Source organism: Schistocerca nitens, chromosome 6, assembly GCF_023898315.1.
Source record: "Schistocerca nitens isolate TAMUIC-IGC-003100 chromosome 6, iqSchNite1.1, whole genome shotgun sequence".
Taxonomy (NCBI): domain Eukaryota; kingdom Metazoa; phylum Arthropoda; class Insecta; order Orthoptera; family Acrididae; genus Schistocerca; species Schistocerca nitens.
This window is the reverse complement of record NC_064619.1, coordinates 679,922,162-679,944,228: the sequence shown is the minus strand read 5'-3', so window position 1 is coordinate 679,944,228 and position 22,067 is coordinate 679,922,162.

Genomic DNA, 22,067 nt, shown 5'->3' with positions numbered 1-22,067 from the left:
GTTCGCTTGCCTCGAACAAGTAACAAACACAAAATGTCTGATTGGTGGGACAAATTTATTTAAGTATTAATGAATTCAACGGATAAAAAGCGCCAGCCTACGGATCATTTGATGATTGACTAAAATACCAATTCATATGTTGGTTATACAATAATCATGACAAAATTTCATTTAAACATTACTAAAGCGAGATGCAAACTGACTGATTTTATGTTTACTGGCTAGGGAGCAGAATGGCGCTGTGATACGTAACAGCAACGAATTTAGCAATAATTAACATTTATTTCCTCATTACGAGTAACACACACACACACACAGAGACGTTAAGTTAAAACGCAGTTCCTCGGAAAGCTGGCGCTTGAATCTCGCCACGTGGTACATAATACAACGCAACAAATGGATCGACACGTGTGGGGCAAGTGTGCCAAATTACTGGCTACGATTTATCAGGATCACACACACCAAGTTTACACTGATCACTCACGAAAGGTAGAATTTAGAAGAAAGCTTCCCTACTCCACATGTAAGATCAGTGGGTCCAGAGCGATTGGCTTTAACAGAAAATTTCAGGGAACAAAGCTCACTTCTCAGATTTCGCACAACCCACTAACATTGTTAACAAATTTACCAAACATGATCACATCTACTCCGCGGTGAAACTGAGGCTTCAGTTCGAACACGAGAGGTGTTTACGTCGAATTGGAGGCTAGTGCTTTACACAGAAACGCACGTGGTGCAGCAGAGTACGGGCTTCATATGTTGGTTATACAATAATCATGACAAAATTTCATTTAAACATTACTAAAGCGAGATGCAAACTGACTGATTTTATGTTTACTGGCTAGGGAGCAGAATGGCGCTGTGATACGTAACAGCAACGAATTTAGCAATAATTAACATTTATTTCCTCATTACGAGTAACACACACACACACAGAGACGTTAAGTTAAAACGCAGTTCCTCGGAAAGCTGGCGCTTGAATCTCGCCACGTGGTACATAATACAACGCAACAAATGGATCGACACGTGTGGGGCAAGTGTGCCAAATTACTGGCTACGATTTATCAGGATCACACACACCAAGTTTACACTGATCACTCACGAAAGGTAGAATTTAGAAGAAAGCTTCCCTACTCCACATGTAAGATCAGTGGGTCCAGAGCGATTGGCTTTAACAGAAAATTTCAGGGAACAAAGCTCACTTCTCAGATTTCGCACAACCCACTAACATTGTTAACAAATTTACCAAACATGATCACATCTACTCCGCGGTGAAACTGAGGCTTCAGTTCGAACACGAGAGGTGTTTACGTCGAATTGGAGGCTAGTGCTTTACACAGAAACGCACGTGGTGCAGCAGAGTACGGGCTACTAAGTCCGTGGGAATGGAACACAACTTGGACGGTAAATTAAATAATTTTAACACAAGCATTCCACAAAGCACGCTACACATTCATACATGATACACGAAACTAACTAAAACTGTACATCATTTGGCAACACCGCTCGCCCACGCCAAGCTGAATACTAACGATATTAATATCGTTCCCTGACTGGAACAGCTGGTGCAGCATGATTATCAGTGCCACACAGCAGAGTGACAACCAGAAACTCAAACAGAGCTAACTCTTAAGAATTTCAACTTAGCACCTAGAGATATTATTCAGAGCATCTTCCTCACCGGCGTCCTAGGCAAGAATAAAACTAACCAGCCCTGTCGCCGGGGTCTACACAGCAGTCCGCAAGGGCTCAGAAAGCGTAAGCGGTATCTACCCGCACCAACCTCACAGTGGATAATGATCAGTGGCCACTAATGCCTCTCTGACCCAAACTAAACGTATTCAAAGCTCTACACAAAAGTTGGCGAACCTGCTGGCAACTGAGAGAAACCGAAGTGCCAACTACGGAAAAATCACCCATTCATACTAGTAGACGACAGTGGGGACACGAAAGATATAACGTGAGTACATGATAATGGATTACACGGACACGTACAGAGCATAGTTACGAATATGAAGTTGAAAAAGACATCTATAATGAAAATATTCCTTTAAAAAGTTCATTTAAATATGAACATGTTGTTATTTCAATGAACAGAATGAGAGAAAGACAACGGTCGATATGCCTCCGTACAAAACCTAATTTCTCTCTTCTTACCTACATGGTGCTTATGCGAAATGTATTTTGGCGTCTGTACAATTTTTCTATAGCCGGCCTTAAATGCCGTTTCTCTAAATTTGAGCAATAAGGCGAAGCGGAAAGGCATCGTATTCTCTCCAGGGATTCCCATTTCAGTTGCCGAAGCATCTCCGTAATACTTGCGTGTCGATCTAATCTGCTCATAACAAATCTATCAGACAGCCTCTAAATTACTTCATGTCTTCCTTTAATGTTACAATCGGTTGTGAATCCAGTACACTCGAACAGTACTCAATAATGGGTCGTAATAGCGTCTTATTCGCCGTCTCCTTTATACAGGAGGCAAACGTACTCAAAATTTTCTCAAGAAAACGGAACCGAGCATTCGCCTTCCTACAACCGTACTGAAGAGGACATTAAATTTCATATCGCTTTGCAACGTTATGCCTAGATGTTTGATCGAACTGACTGTGGTAATATGCACCCAACAAATGCTGTATTCGAACGTTACAAACATTTTTTTTTCCTACTCATCCGCATTAATTTACGGTTTTGTACATTTAGAGCAAGCTACAATTCATCACGCCAACGAGAAATTTTGTGTAAGTCATCTTGTATGTTCCTACAGTCACTCAATGACGACACACTTCCGTTCATGACGTCGTCATCACCAGGCAACCGTAAGATACTGCTCACCCCGTTCATTAGGTCAATGAAGGGTGTAAATAACAAAAGGGGTCCTATCACACTTCCCTGGAATACTCCTGATGACACCCTTTTCTCTGATGGACACTCGGCATCAATGACCACGAACTACTTTCTGTTACTTAAAAAGTCTTCGGTCCACTCACATATCTGGGAACCTAAACCGTAAGCTCGGCCAACGGCCTTGCCGCCGTGGTAATACCGGTTCCCGGGAGATCACCGAAGTTAGGCACTGTCGGACTGGACTAGCACTTGGAGGGGTGACCATTCGGTCTGCCGCGCGGTGTTGGCAAGCAGTGTACACACAGGCAAACTGGGAAGCTACTTGACTGAGAAGTAGCGGCTATGGCTCGTAAACTGACATACGACCGGGAGAGCGGTGTGCTGACCACATGCCTCCCCATATCCGCACCCAGTGACGCCTGTGGACTGAGGATGACACGGTGGCCGGTCGGACCGTTGGGGCTTCCAAGCCTGTTCGGTCGGAGTTCCAGTTTGAACCGTATGCTCCGACGTTCGTCAACAATCTACCGTAAGACACCGTGTCAAATAATTTCCGGAAATCTAGAAACATGGATCTGCCTCTTGTTCTCCATTCATGGTTTCCAGGATGTCATGTGAGAGGCTGTGGTCTCGCACGTGCAGTGCTTTCTGTATCCGTGCTGATTTGTGGACAGAAGCTTTTCTGTTTCAAGTAAATTTATTATATTCGAACTCAGAATGTGTTCAAGAATCCTGCAGCAAACCGACGATAAGCACATTGGTCTGTGATTGCGCGGATCAGTACTTTCACCTTTATTATATGCAGGAGTCACCTGAGCTTTATTACATTCGCTTGGGACTTTTCACTGACAGATAGATTCGAGATAAATGCAAGCTAGGAAAGGGGCCAATGCTGCAGAGTACTCTGTGTAAAGCCTAACTGGGAGTGCACCTGGTTCTGGTGACTTATTTGTTTCCAACTCTTTCTGATACCTTTCTGTCCCAGCGATTCTAATTCGTATGTCCTCCAAGCCGGAGTATGAACGACAGTCATACGACGACCTGTCTGCACCATCCTCTTGCGTTAATGACTTCTTAAATGTGAAATTTAAGCTTCCCCTTCCTTTGGGTCTCTTCTTTTGCGCGAAGAAGAGAAAAATGAGGAAGTAGAAGATCACAACAGACTTCTTTCGGAATTAGAAAAAACAGATTTTCTGGAACTTCAGGAGAACTGTAAAATCTGCAGAGCTCCTGGAACGGGAAATCTAAACATCGAGCTTTTTAAATACCGCCCAGAAGAAGCTAAGTATAGCGTTTAGATTTTGTAAGTCAATGCTGGCAGCAAATTAAATTGCCAGTGAAATGGAAGAAAGCATAGCAATATCCATTTCTAAAAGAGGAAATTAAAGATACAAGTCTCTTAAATACGACATGCACAAAACATATGCCGCTAGCAGGAAAGAGAATGAGAAATATAGTAGACAGCATATTGCCCGAAAAATAAACTGCTATCCAGAAAGAATGGTCCCACAAAGATAACATATTCTCATTTTATAAAAGACGGTAAAAAGGAAGAGAATAAGAGTTAATTACCTCATAGTCTTTACAGATTATAGCAAAGCTTTGTGCAGTATGCACACAGGAAAATTATGGATACTGTGGAAAGAGATATATACCACTGCATCTGATCTAAGTTACCCAAAGTACTTAATACATACAGGAACACAGATAAATTTAAAGCTGAACTTAGAAATATATCCCAAGCAAATCTTAATAAAGGATTCTGACTAAGGAATGGAATCAAAGATTATGAAATTTCATATAGAGGACAGCTTATAAAATCACCAGCTCCTATTAAATTAGTTATTTGCCGATAATATTATTCCTGTGAAAGGATATTTCTTTGACCATTATCGTACGTAGGGTCCAACGGAAAGCCATCGGACTAATTTTGTTTCCCTAAAGATTTCTATTTAAAGGAAGCAGTAGCAAGATAAACGGGGATCGAACGAAGGTTCTTTTAGTAATCAAGTAAACTGTAATTATGTACAAAGAAACTATCGCGAGCCTAATTAGGCAAAATTGCACCCAGTACTAAGATGTTTCACAAAGAAAGTTAATTACTGGAATTGACTTTACCTGATACTGAACTCCTGTTTTGCAAGTAAGATACAAGACAGTAGCACAATTTAGCAAGTGATGTACTTGTGGTTCGGTCTCAACTACACAGGAGGAATATTAATACGTTTAAGCAACAACTGGCTTTCAATAACACTTACCATCCGTAAGTTACAGTAGGAAGACAATGATGATTATACGTAAATGATTAATAGTTGTGGAACATTACTGACTTGGACAAGAGGTTCTTTTGTCAGTTTAATTCAAGGATATTATTATTATTCAAATAATTATGAAGTAATTGTAACTTTTGTACTGATTGTTATTTGCATTCTCAAGGAACATTCACTTCCTTATACTGTTTAGCTGAAATGGGACATGTGATACCCGGATCCAGTGTTCTCTGAATGTTTGTAGCCGGTTGCTTATTCTTGACTGCTGTTACTGTGATATGACATTTAAATGTGGCTCAACTATTAGTATGGGGACCTAGAAACTAATCCATTGGTAGACTCAGATCGAGGCTGAACACTTTCGTCACAACACGATAAGGAAAATACTGTTAACTATAGAACACATGAAATTATAAACATTATTATTTCAGTAAGGAAAAAACTTTGAACTGTATACTTTAAATCTTCTCTTACTAACTGTATCTTGATGAGAATTTAACTGTCCATTTACGAAAACTACATGGAATATTTCATAATTTATGCTCACTAAATAATTACGTACTTTACAACTACACAAAGTTTATTAACTTTTCTCAAAGAAGGTAATTACTTTCCTGAGCTATTTTCACATCCGAAGCTATATTATATAATGTTGCAGGTCTTCTTGCCTCCTCCAGTTCACAAGACGCTCACCCTTTATCTGCTCCCACCGATTGACCCATGCCGCACAGGAGCCTTACAGTTCGACCGCCAGATCCACCTTTTCTACTCCCACCTAGCCTGTTCCATTGTGGAGGGCCTCCCCTCCTAGTTTTACGTGATTAAAAACATACTTTCCCTATTCATGAACCAGTATTACAATTGAAATTTTAACTTTTACATTTTTTACAGCAAATTGCTTTTAGAATTACACCTATTGATTAGTTACAATTGCAAAAATAACCACAAACAATGAATGAAACATTTTTGTCGACGTTACATCAAAGCGCATGGTTATTCAGAAATCACATTAAGAAAAAAGAGACGAAGAAGCTAGATAAGGCCATTACAGGTAATATTGATAACAGTCATTATTACACGTGCCCCATGCTTCAGGTTTCATGTTAAGGATACATCAGTGAAACATCCATAACACCTCAAACAATTTTGAGTGAAGAAAAAAATTTAAAAACACATCACAACAGCATTCACTTGACGCAAAAAGCAATACAAAGGCAAAGAACATTATATCAGTTTATTCACACAAGACCAACTTTAAATCACACCCCAGATATCAGATGATGCTCCTGAGAGTGAAACACGTCACAAATTGAATAAATAAAAAAAATATTTTGCAACCGAGTTTGCCCTGTTCTTTCGAGAACAACATTTTACACAACATTCCGCTGTGGAGAAGGCATTCTGTGTTACACAGAGCACTGAATAACATTGGGTGCACCCACATGATAAGAGAACGAGAAGTACATAAATACACAATGACTAATACATAAATACAAGGGAGAAAGTATGATACAAGCTTTTACACAAACATTATTTAAAGTCTGTTCAGTATTTACAGTTGTTTACTACAAACTTTAAGCAGTCTGTTTATTTTGCGTTGAAGGTAATATGGGTAGCAACTTATCAGATTTTCAACGTTTTCAAAATAATGCGAAGAATTTGTTTTCAGATTGTGTACAGGAAAAATAACTGGTTATAATTCCTACTTTCACCAGGCAGGTGCTTCAGGCTGCATTAATTTTCATGCAGTTCAACAAAATAACACAACACAATTTGCAATAAGCGTAGGCTTCCTCACTGCTTCTCATTGTTTCAGATTGTCGACTCCAACAACTTTATTTACAAACCTTGTTTACCACTTAGCTGCCCACTGAGATTTTCGGCAGTCCCTTTGCTGCTCTGTTCACTTATCAAGAAATTATGCTTACGATTTTACAGATTTGCAATACAATATCAAGCTACAGCTCGTTATGCTGTGCAGTGTTCTAGTACGTCCTTTAACTCTTTTTTTTAGCGACCGTTCCATTCAGTTACACCGTTAAAACTCTGAAACTTGCAAACATATGTCAGCAAAACTATAACAATAATTCTCACAACATTACATCTATTAGAAAACATACTTTGTAAAAAAGTAAACATATTTAATACAGTACATATTATTCGTTACGCGTTTTCAAACAGGGCTCCTTTTTTATTCTGTTCTGTGGATATAAGATTTCAAGTCCACTATGTTACGAACACCTAAGGACGTCTTTGATTTTGTGTGTACCAGATAGTATGCGTTAGTGTGAGAAGTTTCTTGTACTTCAAACGGGCCATTGTAGATATATTTAGAAATAAATCTGCGCCGTACTCTCTTATTATGCTAGCAGTATGTGCTATGTACTCATTGTAATTTCATTTTCATGATCTTATCATGACAAGCTTCAAAGACAGATCATGTCCCAAGCGTTGTCGTCTATCTACACTCCTGGAAATTGAAATAAGAACACCGTGAATTCATTGTCCCAGGAAGGGGAAACTTTATTGACACATTCCTGGGGTCAGATACATCACATGATCACACTGACAGAACCACAGGCACATAGACACAGGCAACAGAGCATGCACAATGTCGGCACTAGTACAGTGTATATCCACCTTTCGCAGCAATGCAGGCTGCTATTCTCCCATGGAGACGATCGTAGAGATGCTGGATGTAGTCCTGTGGAACGGCTTGCCATGCCATTTCCACCTGGCGCCTCAGTTGGACCAGCGTTCGTGCTGCACGTGCAGACCGCGTGAGACGACGCTTCATCCAGTCCCAAACATGCTCAATGGGGGACAGATCCGGAGATCTTGCTGGCCAGGGTAGTTGACTTACACCTTCTAGAGCACGTTGGGTGGCACGGGATACATGCGGACGTGCATTGTCCTGTTGGAACAGCAAGTTCCCTTGCCGGTCTAGGAATGGTAGAACGATGGGTTCGATGACGGTTTGGATGTACCGTGCACTATTCAGTGTCCCCTCGACGATCACCAGTGGTGTACGGCCAGTGTAGGAGATCGCTCCCCACACCATGATGCCGGGTGTTGGCCCTGTGTGCCTCGGTCGTATGCAGTCCTGATTGTGGCGCTCACCTGCACGGCGCCAAACACGCATACGACCATCATTGGCACCAAGGCAGAAGCGACTCTCATCGCTGAAGACGACACGTCTCCGTTCGTCCCTCCATTCACGCCTGTCGCGACACCACTGGAGGCGGGCTGCACGATGTTGGGGCGTGAGCGGAAGACGGCCTAACGGTGTGAGGGACCGTAGCCCAGCTTCATGGAGACGGTTGCGAATGGTCCTCGCCGATACCCCAGGAGCAACAGTGTCCCTAATTTGCTGGGAAGTGGCGGTGCGGTCCCCTACGGCACTGCGTGGGATCCTACGGTCTTGGCGTGCATCCGTGCGTCGCTGCGGTCCGGTCCCAGGTCGACGAGCACGTGCACCTTCCGCCGACCACTGGCGACAACATCGATGTACTGTGGAGACCTCACGCCCCACGTGTTGAGCAATTCGGCGGTACGTCCACCCGGCCTCCCGCATGCCCACCATACGCCCTCGCTCAAAGTCCGTCAACTGCACATACGGTTCACATCCACGCTGTCGCGGCATGCTACCAGTGTTAAAGACTGCGATGGAGCTCCGTATGCCACGGCAAACTGGCTGACACTGACGGCGGCGGTGCACAAATGCTGCGCAGCTAGCGCCATTCGACGGGCAACACCGCGGTTCCTGGTGTGTCCGCTGTGCCGTGCGTGTGATCATTGCTTGTACAGCCCTCTCGCAGTGTCCGGAGCAAGTATGGTGGGTCTGACACACCGGTGTCAATGTGTTCTTTTTTCCATTTCCAGGTGTGTAGATCAAGAGGTTCCTTTGGTGTAGGAATTCAAAGTTTTTCGCGATCTGAACCAGTTTTGATAGTGTATAGTAATGTCTGATGGTTTTTTCATTCTTCGGCCTGTGTTTACTTCCGGTTCTTTTTTTTTAAATTGCTTCGTTTGGTGATAGAAACAACATTTCGTCTGGCCTTTCTCGATTTCTATCACTACAATATTTTGTTCATCCGAACTGTATCTAATCATTCTGGGTCACTGCTCGGTTCTAAGAGGAAGGCCTTTCTTAAACGTATCTTAATTTCCTCATTCCTCCATTTGTCGGTTCTAAAATACTCGGGCTCACGGTTTCCTCTTAACATTATTATTTCTTTTTCTTTCACAGCTTGCTCTTCGTGTGACGTGTCATTTACATCGCCCTAGTGACGTCTACACTTAGTTCGTATTTTGTGCAGTTTTCGTGAACTTAAGTAATTCGTAAACAGTTGTGTGTATCTACTTCTTCCGGCCTAATGACAACAGTCTCTTCTGCTGGCAGTTCGTTAGTCAGGAACGCTTTGTCAGCAACTCTAAGGATTTCTTCTATTCGCCTCACTGAAACCGTATTTGTTTTGTTACTATTAATCTCAGTATTATTGGAAACTTATGTACTTTGCGGGTTGCCCGTTTCCTCCCTATTTCCCATCTCTTCACTAATTGCTGCTCGCGGACTTTGCGCGGTGCAAACTGTTTTCATTTCCTCCTTGCTATCGGGCCACGTCCTATTCTCGACGCCCATTTTCCTCCTTTCACTACTACCTAACCTTTTGGTCGCATAATTCCTTTTGAAATCCTTCCACTCGCCCTGCTAAAGCAGGGTAGAGACTATGATGTGTTCACACAAACTATTAATCCCTGACAACTCATTTTAGAAAATTTCATGGTTATCAAAACAGTCGTCAGCGGCTTTATCCTCGCCTACGAACATGTTCACGTAATCTGCCGAAGCAGGTTCATTGAATTCTACTGTGATGCCCTCTTTCTTTCAAAACCCGTAACTGCAGTTTCCATAAGAACTGCTGCTCGGTCTGCTGTAATCTTCGCTGGCGGTTCTCTGCCCGTACGTTAGTAAATGTTGCTAGTAAATGTTTCATCGCTTGCCTGCCGTGATTCATTGCTGACCGCACCTGTCGCTTTGCTTGCACTGACTTGCGGTGCTCTGCAGTCGCTCTCTCGAGTGTTTTAGATTCTGTACATCTACGCAGGTAGTTTTTCTTACGTCTGAGACATCTGAGACATGAAAATCTGTCCACATTGGTGTGGCCTGCAACTTACACGTTCTTCAGTATTCTGCATTGTTGCTGTCGTGGTAATGTGCAAATCCTCAGCTGAATTACCTCTACCTTTGCCCATATCTCGCTAACAATATTAACGCGATACCCATCAATGTCATTTTGTTCCTTGTCATTGTGATTAACCATTTTGTTGTTTTTATGGCTATAATTTCGATTACTTCGCCAATGAATTTCATCCTCTGCTTCTACTAAAACCCAGATTACCTTTTATGGTTGCTTCCTACGTATCTCTTACAATCTTCTGGCACTTCTGTCCACAGCTTCCTAATAATCTCGGATTCGGATCATCTACTTAAGTACATAAGTTTTCAGTACCAGGAAATCTTTCATAAACTTTCTGCCACTATTGTCATATAATCTAGCCATTATGAATCCTCGCCATAAGTAATCTTATTTTTGTTTTGACCAGTATTCCTCGGCAAACTTTTGTTTGATTCCGTTAAACGTCATCTGGTCACTGTTCACATTTAGTCTCCATCGTTTACCATCACGTGCTGATGCACTGATAACTACGTTAATATTTTCCTGATCTGTCACATATTCAGGAAAAATCCTTTAGCAATTTTTCAGAAAGTGCAGTTGTTGCCAGCCAGTACGCCTTTTGGCAGGATCAAAGCGTTCTTCACTCTCTAATAGTTTGTTATGACAAATTCTGTCATTGATAGAACTGGACTTGCCTCCTTTTTTTATTTCTTTTTTTATTCAAGGTCTCAGATCTTTCTTTCAATTTGTGAAGTGTTTTGGTTACACTATTTTTCGCAAATATTTACCTCTTTGCTTATTTTTTTTCTCATAATGAACCACTGTCTATCTCAAATATGAGAATTCATTTCTACATTCGTCAACAATTTTAGTTTTCAGAGCGAATACTTTTTCGGCTACTTTCATTATTACTAAACGTTTTAGCGTTTCTTGGATCTTTATGATTTCTAAATCGAATCTTTCGTTGACAAAATTGACCTGCCTCAGCATACTGCCCACATTGGAATTTATGGTGTTTTTATTTCATGTTTCATGTCTATGACTTGTAACGGTACTTTGACTACCGCGCCTCCGCCAATACAAAGATATAATTTACGATCGCGTACGCAGAAGAGCGCTGCGCCAGCGACCAATTTTTGTAAATAATTTTGTCCTTATTTTTACTTTTGCGTAGGTGTTTGTTTTTAACAACTAATTGAGCACTCTCTCTCTCTTGTCTTCATACGTAAGACGTGTATTTTTCGGCGCTGTGTTAAATATGCTTTTGGGTGGAAATTAAAATTATATTACGAAACAAAGTTGTTTCAATAGTGATTCGAAATGGTTATCGCCGAATTTGTAAATTGATCCTGACAGTGACAACTTGAAGAAGTTTTCAACAGACGGAGAAAAGTGAAAGACGGGTCGTCCTAGGACGAATTAGGACAGCCATGAAGGCTATGTTGTAATTAGTACTGCGTTTCTAACAAGATTATAAGGTCATTTTCAACTAGTTTCTGATGCTATTTCCGTACAGTCACTTTTTGTAGTGTTGCCGACCCGGTCTGCCATGCAGGGTCAAATTACAGCACTATCTCAATCAATAATACGAAGTCCGCCTTATCCGTAACTTATTCCATCAAAATTCAAAACCCAATCAGATTTTCTATTTTGTATTTTCAAGGCAGAACCCCGAGGAAAACTACAATTGGCGTCCTGGTGACAGGACTTACAATCTCCGGATTTGATACAAGTGCATTTATTATAAATTATGGACATTTTATCTAATTTTAATCACTTAATAGCAACAGAAAATGAGTTTGGACTAATTCTCATTCATTTCCATTGTAATGTTACGTGCATGAAATTTACAACAATATTGTTTGCCCTTTTATTAATTCGTGTTAATTTTCATTTTCATGCTGAAGAAATTAATTTGTTAAAAATCAAAAGGATAACGTTCCATAAAATAATTTGCACGGACGCGAAAGAAAAATTTTGGATTGAAAACTGTATATCTGACGCTACATTTGCAACATAAAACTGAAGAAAAAGAAATGGTGAGTACAGAAATTTACATTTTTTCCAGTTTCAAGCACCCATCTGTACTTCCTTTATTCCGATCCATTTATTTCGAAATTATTTTTCTAAATTGCAGTTAACATTGATTTACTATTATTGCAAATGATAAGTGAAGAGCATATTCACAGTCATTTATTTGTGAGAGGGAAACTTCAATACCAGTTTAATAATTCAATTTATAGTTAAAAATCATATAGAAATATCCATTTCCATAGGAGAAATATCAGAATTCAACATATCATATTTTAAAATTTTTTTGCCATTGGAAAATTTTATTTGCAATTAATGACGAAAATCGCAAGATGGACGCTAGACGCGTAGAAATTGTTTCCGCGGACGAGCTTAGTGAAAGTGACACATTGCAAAACATGTCCGACAGTCAAATGAATATTGAACTTAATTGTGGGGATGTTCAAGACATTATTTTACCGGATCGATTAAGACAACAACCCCTATATTTAGCCAGATATACAGGCGAATGGAGAGTGAGTACTACGCGACAAAACGCGACACTGACAGCATCAACTTCAGAACCAGACATCAATCAGACACGAAAAAATGACGAAACTAAGACACAGGACTCTGACGTGCTCAACCAGATTCTGAAGTTACTTGGTGACCAAAACAGAAAATTTGACACTTTAGACAAAAGATTTGACGCTTTAGACGAGAAAAATGACAATTTAAAACTTGACATTGGGAAATTTGACACTAAATTCGATGAACTGACACGGGACATAAAACAAAATTTTGAAAAACAATCGAGACAAATTGCCGACTTGACAGAAACCACCAGTAGTCTTGGAAGGAAATTTACTGATTTATCAGACAAGGTCACGAGACAAGAAAAGGTATTTGTGGAATTCAGCGACGAGATAAAAACTGATTTACGACGATGTAATGAAAAGTTGTTAACAATAGTTTTTGAACAACAGAAAACCAGTACCCAAGTTGACGAATTACGACAGTCACACAATTCCGTAAAAACAAACCAAGAACACTTAGACCTGACGATTACAGACCTTTCAGACAGATTAAATGATGTAACACTGGAGCAGAAATCCTTACAGGAAAAGTTAGAAAAACTTGAAGACAGAGCAGATGTAGCATCTTTAAAGAATGACACAACTGTAGCAGAGAAACTTGTACATGAATGCAAATTATGTGATGATTATTTAGATGAGAAGTTTCAGACAATGACGCAGATCATTTTAGATAAGACAAAGGAACAAGTAAAGGGAGAAACAGATAATATTCAGAAAGAGGTACGTAAACACAAAGAAAATGTAATACCAAGTTTGTCAGTGATACCAAAACCCATAACAGGCAACCAAAACACAAATGAGAATCCGAATAATGCTAGACCCAGCACACAGCCGAAAATAGGATTACCAATGCGTGATACAAATCCAAATGAACCATTTTCAATGCTACCCCAAGATCAAAATTACTATCAGACATCACCACATACTATGCACAGTTTGACACAAAATGCAGGACCCATAATACCATCGGGAGTAGCTGATGAAACATTAGTACGACATGGATACTTTCAGATATTTTCATGTGATGAGACAGACAAAGTGCATCCGATTTTTTTCATCCGCTCTTTTGACGGAATTTTCCCGAGACATTGGTTAGAAGCTGATAAAATTCGATATGTTACAAATTTGTTACGTGGAAGAGCAGCTAAGTGGGGAGCAGCAATGAAAAGACGATGTTCAACATTTGAACAGTTTGAACAAGCATTTCTTGAGGAATTCTGGTCGATCACAGAACAGCAAAGTTTAAAACGAGAAGTATACAATCCAGAAATTTACAACCCGAAGAAAGAGACTTTACGTCAATACTTTGAACGCTACCTAGACAAAACATTATATTGGACAAAACCAGCAGATTTACCAGACGTAATTAGAACACTTAAAAGCCACTTATCATTTCCTTACCGTGATAAATTAACAGGAGTGTCCGAGGACAACATAAAGAATTTTTTCAGTTATGTTGATGAGACAGATGTTGTTTACAGAGATGAGATCAGGAATTTCAATCAATTGTATCCGATCCATCCAAGTAATTCGCGTGCGCACAACAACGGAAATGGCTATTGGAATCCGCCTCCGACACCACACCAAAAGACTCAAAGAAACAATTCGCACTACACTGGGACAAATCCATTCAATATTAGGAGAAACAACTCGCAGCATTGGCAAGGAAACGGTCATTATTACTATAATGGTTATCTGAACAGTAATTACAATCAGAACAATAACAGTTATATTCAAAATAACAACAGAAGAAGGAACCGAAATCATAGACATCAAAGAAGAGAGGATAACAGGTACCATCCAGGATATTTTCAGAGAAACAACATACAACAACATCCAAACATGTATTGCAGGAATAACAGTAATGAAAATACCAGTCATGGGCAAAATAATGTATGGGGAAATCACACTGGACCACCGCCACGACACATGCAATACAGCAACACTCAATTCCTACCTAACGGAACTCCCAATGTGACGCGAGGTAATGTCAACAACCAAACAGCTGATACTTGAGTGACGCGCGACAGAAATGTAAATATTACTGAGTTGGGCAATGTACCCAACCCGCAGCAACAGCCGAATTTGCCGGAAAACGAACGACGACCGAGCTAAGCGGTCGAGTTATGGTCGATAGGGAGCAGAGCGCAACGAAACCGACGATTTTTGTTTTCTCCGATATGATGACAGTAAGAAAATAGAAAAAGAATTATATCAGGATGTAGATTTTAATAGTACCAGTAAAACAAAGAAGATTATTCAGGCTATAACACGAGTTATGATTGGTAGTTATGGAGTAGAAGTAATGTTAGATACAGGAGCAGCAGCAAGTGTCATTTCATTGTCTTTATCAAATGAACTCAAACAAATAATGAACATACAATCATTGCCAGTACAGAATTGTCACATTATAAGTGCCCTGGTAACAAATCAAAGAACGTGAAATTTCAAGCTCTCATTAACTTTGAGAGGCACCCACATGCCTTGCTCATACTGTGGCATCAAGCATTCAGGCCTGCAAGATGAGTGGTCTGCCAAGCGAATGGATTCATTCTTATTTATCGAGTAACATGAACTCTAGTACTCACACTTAAGTTACAAGTTATCCTACTATATGATTAATACGCAACGGAAACACGCATCTGACTATCAGTAATTTACAGAACTCTGACTGTACACTACGCACTGGCAATACCACATTTTCTTTCTTTTTTTTATTTAACGGCATTTGTCAACACGTGGCCACCGCACTGAATATGAATGGCGCACACATTATAAATTCGGGACATTATGACAACATACAATTCGAAGGAAAAGTCCACCAACCTTTTTCTTTTCACTATCTTATTTATTCCGATAAATTCTCTAACCTAAACACCCAAATTCTATAACCTACAACAATAACACATGACAAATTCCGCCCAGTGGGCATGGCTTTACAATGGTGAATCTCTATATTATGGTCTCGTAATTATTTAACGCTACAGTGCACTTTCTGGATAGGATGGTGGATCTTTTATTATTTCTCACACTTCGACTCTCACAATCATCATCACGAAACTATCCTCCAGACCGAGCAGTACAGAAGGAACAAGCATAACCCACTAATCTTTTGCAACTACCTTGCTACTCTCCCATGCAAACCACACATACCCAAATTACATGACATACACCACACTACAATATGAAATATTACACAGAGAATAGTCACAACATCATCACTTTCAGCTTTCCCACTTCAATTAATATTTATCGCAGTTTCACACGACACTGCCCCACTTCGTAATTCTACTTTCCTACTACGAACTCTGGAGATATATGCACGTCTTCCTGTGCAATGCAAGCCAAGTGGCGTTGCTGGATAGACGGCCGACTCACCTTGCTTCTCTCTCAGAGTTTGAATCTAGCGTCACAAGGAATCATATCACGCAAAGTAATATTAAGAACGTATTCATCACACACGCGAGTCCTCAACTGACACCATGGACGAGTACTTCTCTTTATCTTTTGTCTCATACACAGTTTGAGACTCACACAGTACTCACCACGTGGAAGTACTCGTCTCTAATTTCAAGTCCTGCACACGCCATTTCTTAAATATTTCAACTTATGGTACACACGCTATTTCTTAAATATTTCAACTTATTGTACACACGCTAGTAATTCAGCTTAACTTAAGCACACGGAAGTATTTCGACTTATTGCTACACGTGGTTTCATTGTGACCATTGGTCACTTCCGAAGATTACTACAATCCCATTAATATTACCTGCCTGACACTTAATTCTCCCCACAAAAGTTCCTGAAATAGAGAAATTATTATTTCAAACTACTCTTAAATATTCCACATGCATACCATGTCTCCACTCGTTTGTCATTACGGAGCACAACTAAAACAGGTCTTAACAGCACAAGATCCAGCGGCAGAGTGCTGAAACATGGCCGTTCTCCAGGTTCTCTCACACCTCTGTCGAAGTGGGGGAGCACCTTGCTACCGTATTGGTCAGCCACATTTCAGGCGCTCAAAGCTCAGGTAAATTTCATCTCTTTGGTCCCACCAAAGGTGGCCAAAGGATCGTCTCAAAGATGATCATATATTCACATTCACTATCTGTGGTTAGCAGACGACCATACGTTCATTCATTTCACAGATCTCACCAAACTGGATGTAAGGATTTACTTTGTGGGAGTGCACATGTGATCAATTAAATAAATAAATTGTCATTCTTTCCCACACTGGTATCCGGCTTCGCTGTATTAATTCAAATTGAGTTATTTTACAAAAAAAATGTGTTGTTCTGACAAAAATAATGAAGTATGTTGTACCTATTTTCAATGTCAGGTGGTACTGTACCCTTTCAACTTCACATTTTCAAATATACCACTCAATTACAGTTTTCATGTAGTAGACAAATGCATTGCATATTAGGAATTGGCTTTATGAATGAATATCAAGCAATCATAGATTTAGGAAAAGGGAAATGTCATTTAACTGTAAACCAACAACAACTGACAATAGAGTTAACACAGGGTAAAAACTTAAACAGTAAACAAGGTAAGTTTGAAAAGTTACATTTTGTGTATCCACCAGCAACAAACATATGTGATTTAACTTTTAATGAAGCTGTATCTCAGGGAATTAAACCTAATGATTTATATGAGAAATGTACAGAATTTGAATATCTGATGAAGGAATAACAACTTGAATTACTTGAAGTTTTGCAGCAATTTTCTGAGGTATTTGTGGAGAAACCTGAAATTATTAGAGGCTATACTTATGAGATGGATGTTAAATGACACAAAACATACTGTGGAACATATTATAATATTCCTTGGTCAAAGAAACCCGCAGTTTTGAAAGAGATTGAAAGAATGCAAGCTTGGGGTATCATTGAAAGGTCATATTCACCATATTGCAGTCCGATCCAAGCAGTTAATAAAGAGGATGGTAGTGTAAGGTTAGTGCTGGACGCATGAGAAATTAACAAAGTTATAATCCCAATCAACACACGACCTATAAATTTGGAAGAACAGCTTTTAAAATTTCATAATGTACAGTATTTAACCAAAATCGACCTCCGTTCATCGTTTTGGCACGTGAACCTCCATAAAAACAGCCGTAAATACACTGCATTTCTATGTGAGGGACGTAGTTATCAATTTTGTGTTCTACCCTTTGGTCTACGAGTGAGAGCTGGAGTATTTATTGAAGCCTTAGATGCTGTTCTTGGACCACAATTGTTATCGCAAATCACAGTTTATGTTGACGACATTGTCATTGCCACCTCTACTTGGGAAGAACATGTTCATCTTTTGAAGCAACTTCTGACTAAATTTTCTGACGCAGGTGTCACTATCAATTTATCAAAGACGAAATTAGGGAGGAGAGAAATGAAATTCCTTGATCACATCATATCAACTGAAGGCATTTATCCAGACTCAAGAAAAATTGATGCAATTAAGAATTTTCCATCCCCACAGAATCGTAAACAACTCAAAGCCTTTCTTGGTCTATCTTCATTCTTCAGGAAATTTGTACTCTACCACCTTCTTTACAGTCCACATCTTCTATCTTTACTCAAAAGAAATAATATTTGGAAATGGACAGAGTTCTCTCAGACAGATTTTGATGCGATTAAGAATGCTTTAGTAAATGCACCGTTGTTATGTCATCCTGACATGACGTCAGACTTTTGCCTAGTAACAGATGCAAGTTCCTATGGGCTCGGAGCATTTTTATTCCCAATTCACGTAGAAAATGAACAGTCATAAAACTTATCAGTTTTGCTAGGCGCACGCTCACTGAATGCGAAAAGCCATATTCAGTGACCGAGCGCGAAACACATGCCATAGTATGGGCATTTCGCAATTTTCGCTACTTTCTATGGGGAAAACGTACTAAGCTTTATACTGATCATCAAGCTCTTTCTTTCCTGCTGTCATGCAAGTTATTACATTCATGTCTTGCACGCTGGTGTGCATCACTACAAGAGTATGATTTTGATATTATATACATAAAAGGAGAATCCAACATTATAGCCGATGCTCTATCTCGTTTGCCCCAAGGCCTACAAGAATTTTCAGATGTGACAGAACAAACATCAGATTTCAAAATTTTACTTATTTATGACAGTACGTTTGCACCTTACTACAAAATCATGTGCTGGAAGTTAGCCATATTGCAGGACAATGATCGCAGGTGGATCCAGATAAAGAATAAATTACGTGCAGGAACAGAACCACATCTTGAAAAATATTACACATTACACAAAGAAGTACTGTTTCACCGACGAAACCCTGAATCACAGCATTGGTGTGTTTGCCTACCTGAAGCTCATGTTGATGATTTTATTTTATTTACACACAGAACTTGGGGACACTATGGTGTAACCAATTGTATAGATAAGATTATACAATATTGCTATTTTCCAAATTTAAGGCGAAGAGTATTGAGTAATATTAGGAAATGCATCATATGTCAGAAAGCCAAATATTCTAATCGCACAAGAATGAATGAATTGCATCCAATCATACCTAAGAGGCCATTACCGCTAATTTCTTTAGATATTGCAGGACCCTATCCACAAGAATTTGGAGGAATGAAATAGATCCTTGCTGTGTTAGATGTTTTCACAAAGTATTTAAAATTATATGCTTTACTTTCAGTTTCTACCACTGCTATTACCAGACATCTATTAACAGATTATTTTGTAAGAATAGGAAAACCTAAAGTTATGAACATGGATAATGCAACATATTTTACCAGTTTAAAATGGAAGACTTTTATTGAAGAACAGAATGTTAAACATATTTTAATTTCAAGATTTCACGTGGCAGAAAACCCGGTAGAAAGAACATTTCGAGAATTTGGACAGTTTATGAGAGCACACACACCAGAGAAGCACACAAAATAGGTAGAATACTTAGCACAATTTGAACAAATAGTGAACAATTTAACTCACATTTCTACTGGATACACACCAACTGAATTAATTATGGATAAAACAGAAAGAAATGAATGGGTAGACCCTCTACCTAAATTTACAGCAACAACAAATCCTGTTAGATCAGAAGAAAAGGTAAGACAAGCTTACACAACATTATGTGACAAAGCTAAGGAAAGAAAGCAGAAATATGACAGATGTGTCAGGAAAGCACAAGCATTTCAAGTTGATGAGTTAGTTTTAATAAGAACACATACAAAACCCACAAAACTGAAACATTTAAACAGGAAATGGCAGGTCTTATACTCTGGACCATACCGAATTGCAAATATTCCACACCCTGGCTGTTATTCATTAGAATATCCATTAACACATAAATCCAGAGGTCTACATCCACACAGACATTTGAAAAAAATACATACAGTAAAATGTTAGCTAATGAGAAGAAGATAATTAATATGATATACAGTTATGATGAGCCTACATTGAAGTTATACAGATACTTACAATCTAATGAATGCAGGTAAGTCTAGAAAGCAATGTGAACCGTCCAATAGCTAATTAGATATTTGGTTATAAGACGAGTTGCTATTGAGGCATATACACATTAGAGGAGGCAGAGAACTGAACAGAATTATTTTCTTTAGGAGGCATGTGATAATAGTGATGTTGATATGAGTGATGTGAGTGACTGAATGAGATGAGTGAATGTAATTTCAGTTTAATAAGAGGATAAATAGTAATATGGTGAGAGGAAAATGGAATATAAGATGAGAAAAGGGTATTATTGTTATTATTGTTGAAGTAAAAAAGTAAGTGATGATGAATAAGAGGGAAATATATATATAAAATGCTGAGGGATAAGTATGTAATTTTGTGAAGAATGAATAATGGATAGGTGAGAATGTTATGAGTAATTGAGAATATGTTGCGAGGAGAGAAACTAGATTTCAACGCTATATCACATGTACTCATGGAATACAGAATGAAAGTAGTGGAAAGAGTATTATTTATTGAAAGATTGGTATGCCTGAGATAATAACTTATGTGATGTCTTATATATTCTTATAACTAAACGTGAAAGTATAGATTTATGTGGAAAGAATTGTTTACAGTAGCCAGTGTTGAAAATATACCAGAAGATTTAACTCTATAACACTTTTACACTGATCTAATGGGAACTTGTAATGAAATTTTTGGAGTTATGTAGGCTTGACACTTCAGATTGGAAGAATTATTTAAGAGAACATATTTAGCAGTCCTCTAATGGCATAATTAAAACTCATCTACTGTACTGAACTAATGCACCATTAAATAGAAAGGAGAAGAAGGAGAAAACAATACGTCAGTCCTCCGTTGCGGCTCACACTCTGATCCCTCCCCCTAAAAAAAAATATGCATGTTGATGAAATATTTGACATTATATAATTTGTGATTATCTGACAGTATGGAGAGGCATACACACATATTTATTTATGAATAGAATTTTGCAGGTACCACAAGGTAAACACAGAATGGATATACAGCATAGAACGCAGCAGCAATTATCTGACAAGAACTAAGAAGATTATTTATTTATTAAGTAAAATATTTATTTATATTGCTCGATACTCATGAAAGGAAGGAGATGAACCACACAAACTTTATAGGAACATGATTGACTTGAACTAGATATATATATATACACACTTACCACACTGATGTACATACTTGTAGGATCCTAAGATATTTAGAGGGGTACCACTCTTAGAAACGGTAATAGAGGGGTATCACTCTTAGAAACAGCAATAGTGGGGACACCAAACTCAGGTATCGGAAATTTTACATTATATTAAGTAAACATGTATTTTGTCTATCATATTTTATTTTGTGTAGTCCATTGCAGGAGATGACTTTACTAGTATTTATGAAGTAGTTAGCAAACATCCCATGAACCTATCCTCCTACAGAGGGCTGTCTTGAAGCTTGAAATATGTGTAAATTTTATTCCAGGATGCAAGATGAATTTTAAGTTGGATATTCTAGCGAGTTGCCACAATTAAAGTGTTGCAAGTGTAACGAAAGCGAAAGGAACAAAAAAAACGAAAGAAAGGAAAGAGAATGAGCTAACAAATAAAATGAATAAAATGAATATTTCAATCTGAATGTAATGTAATTCACATGTCAGCACAATGATTTTGAATGTAACGTAAAAATTTACTATATTTTTCATTTAATTCT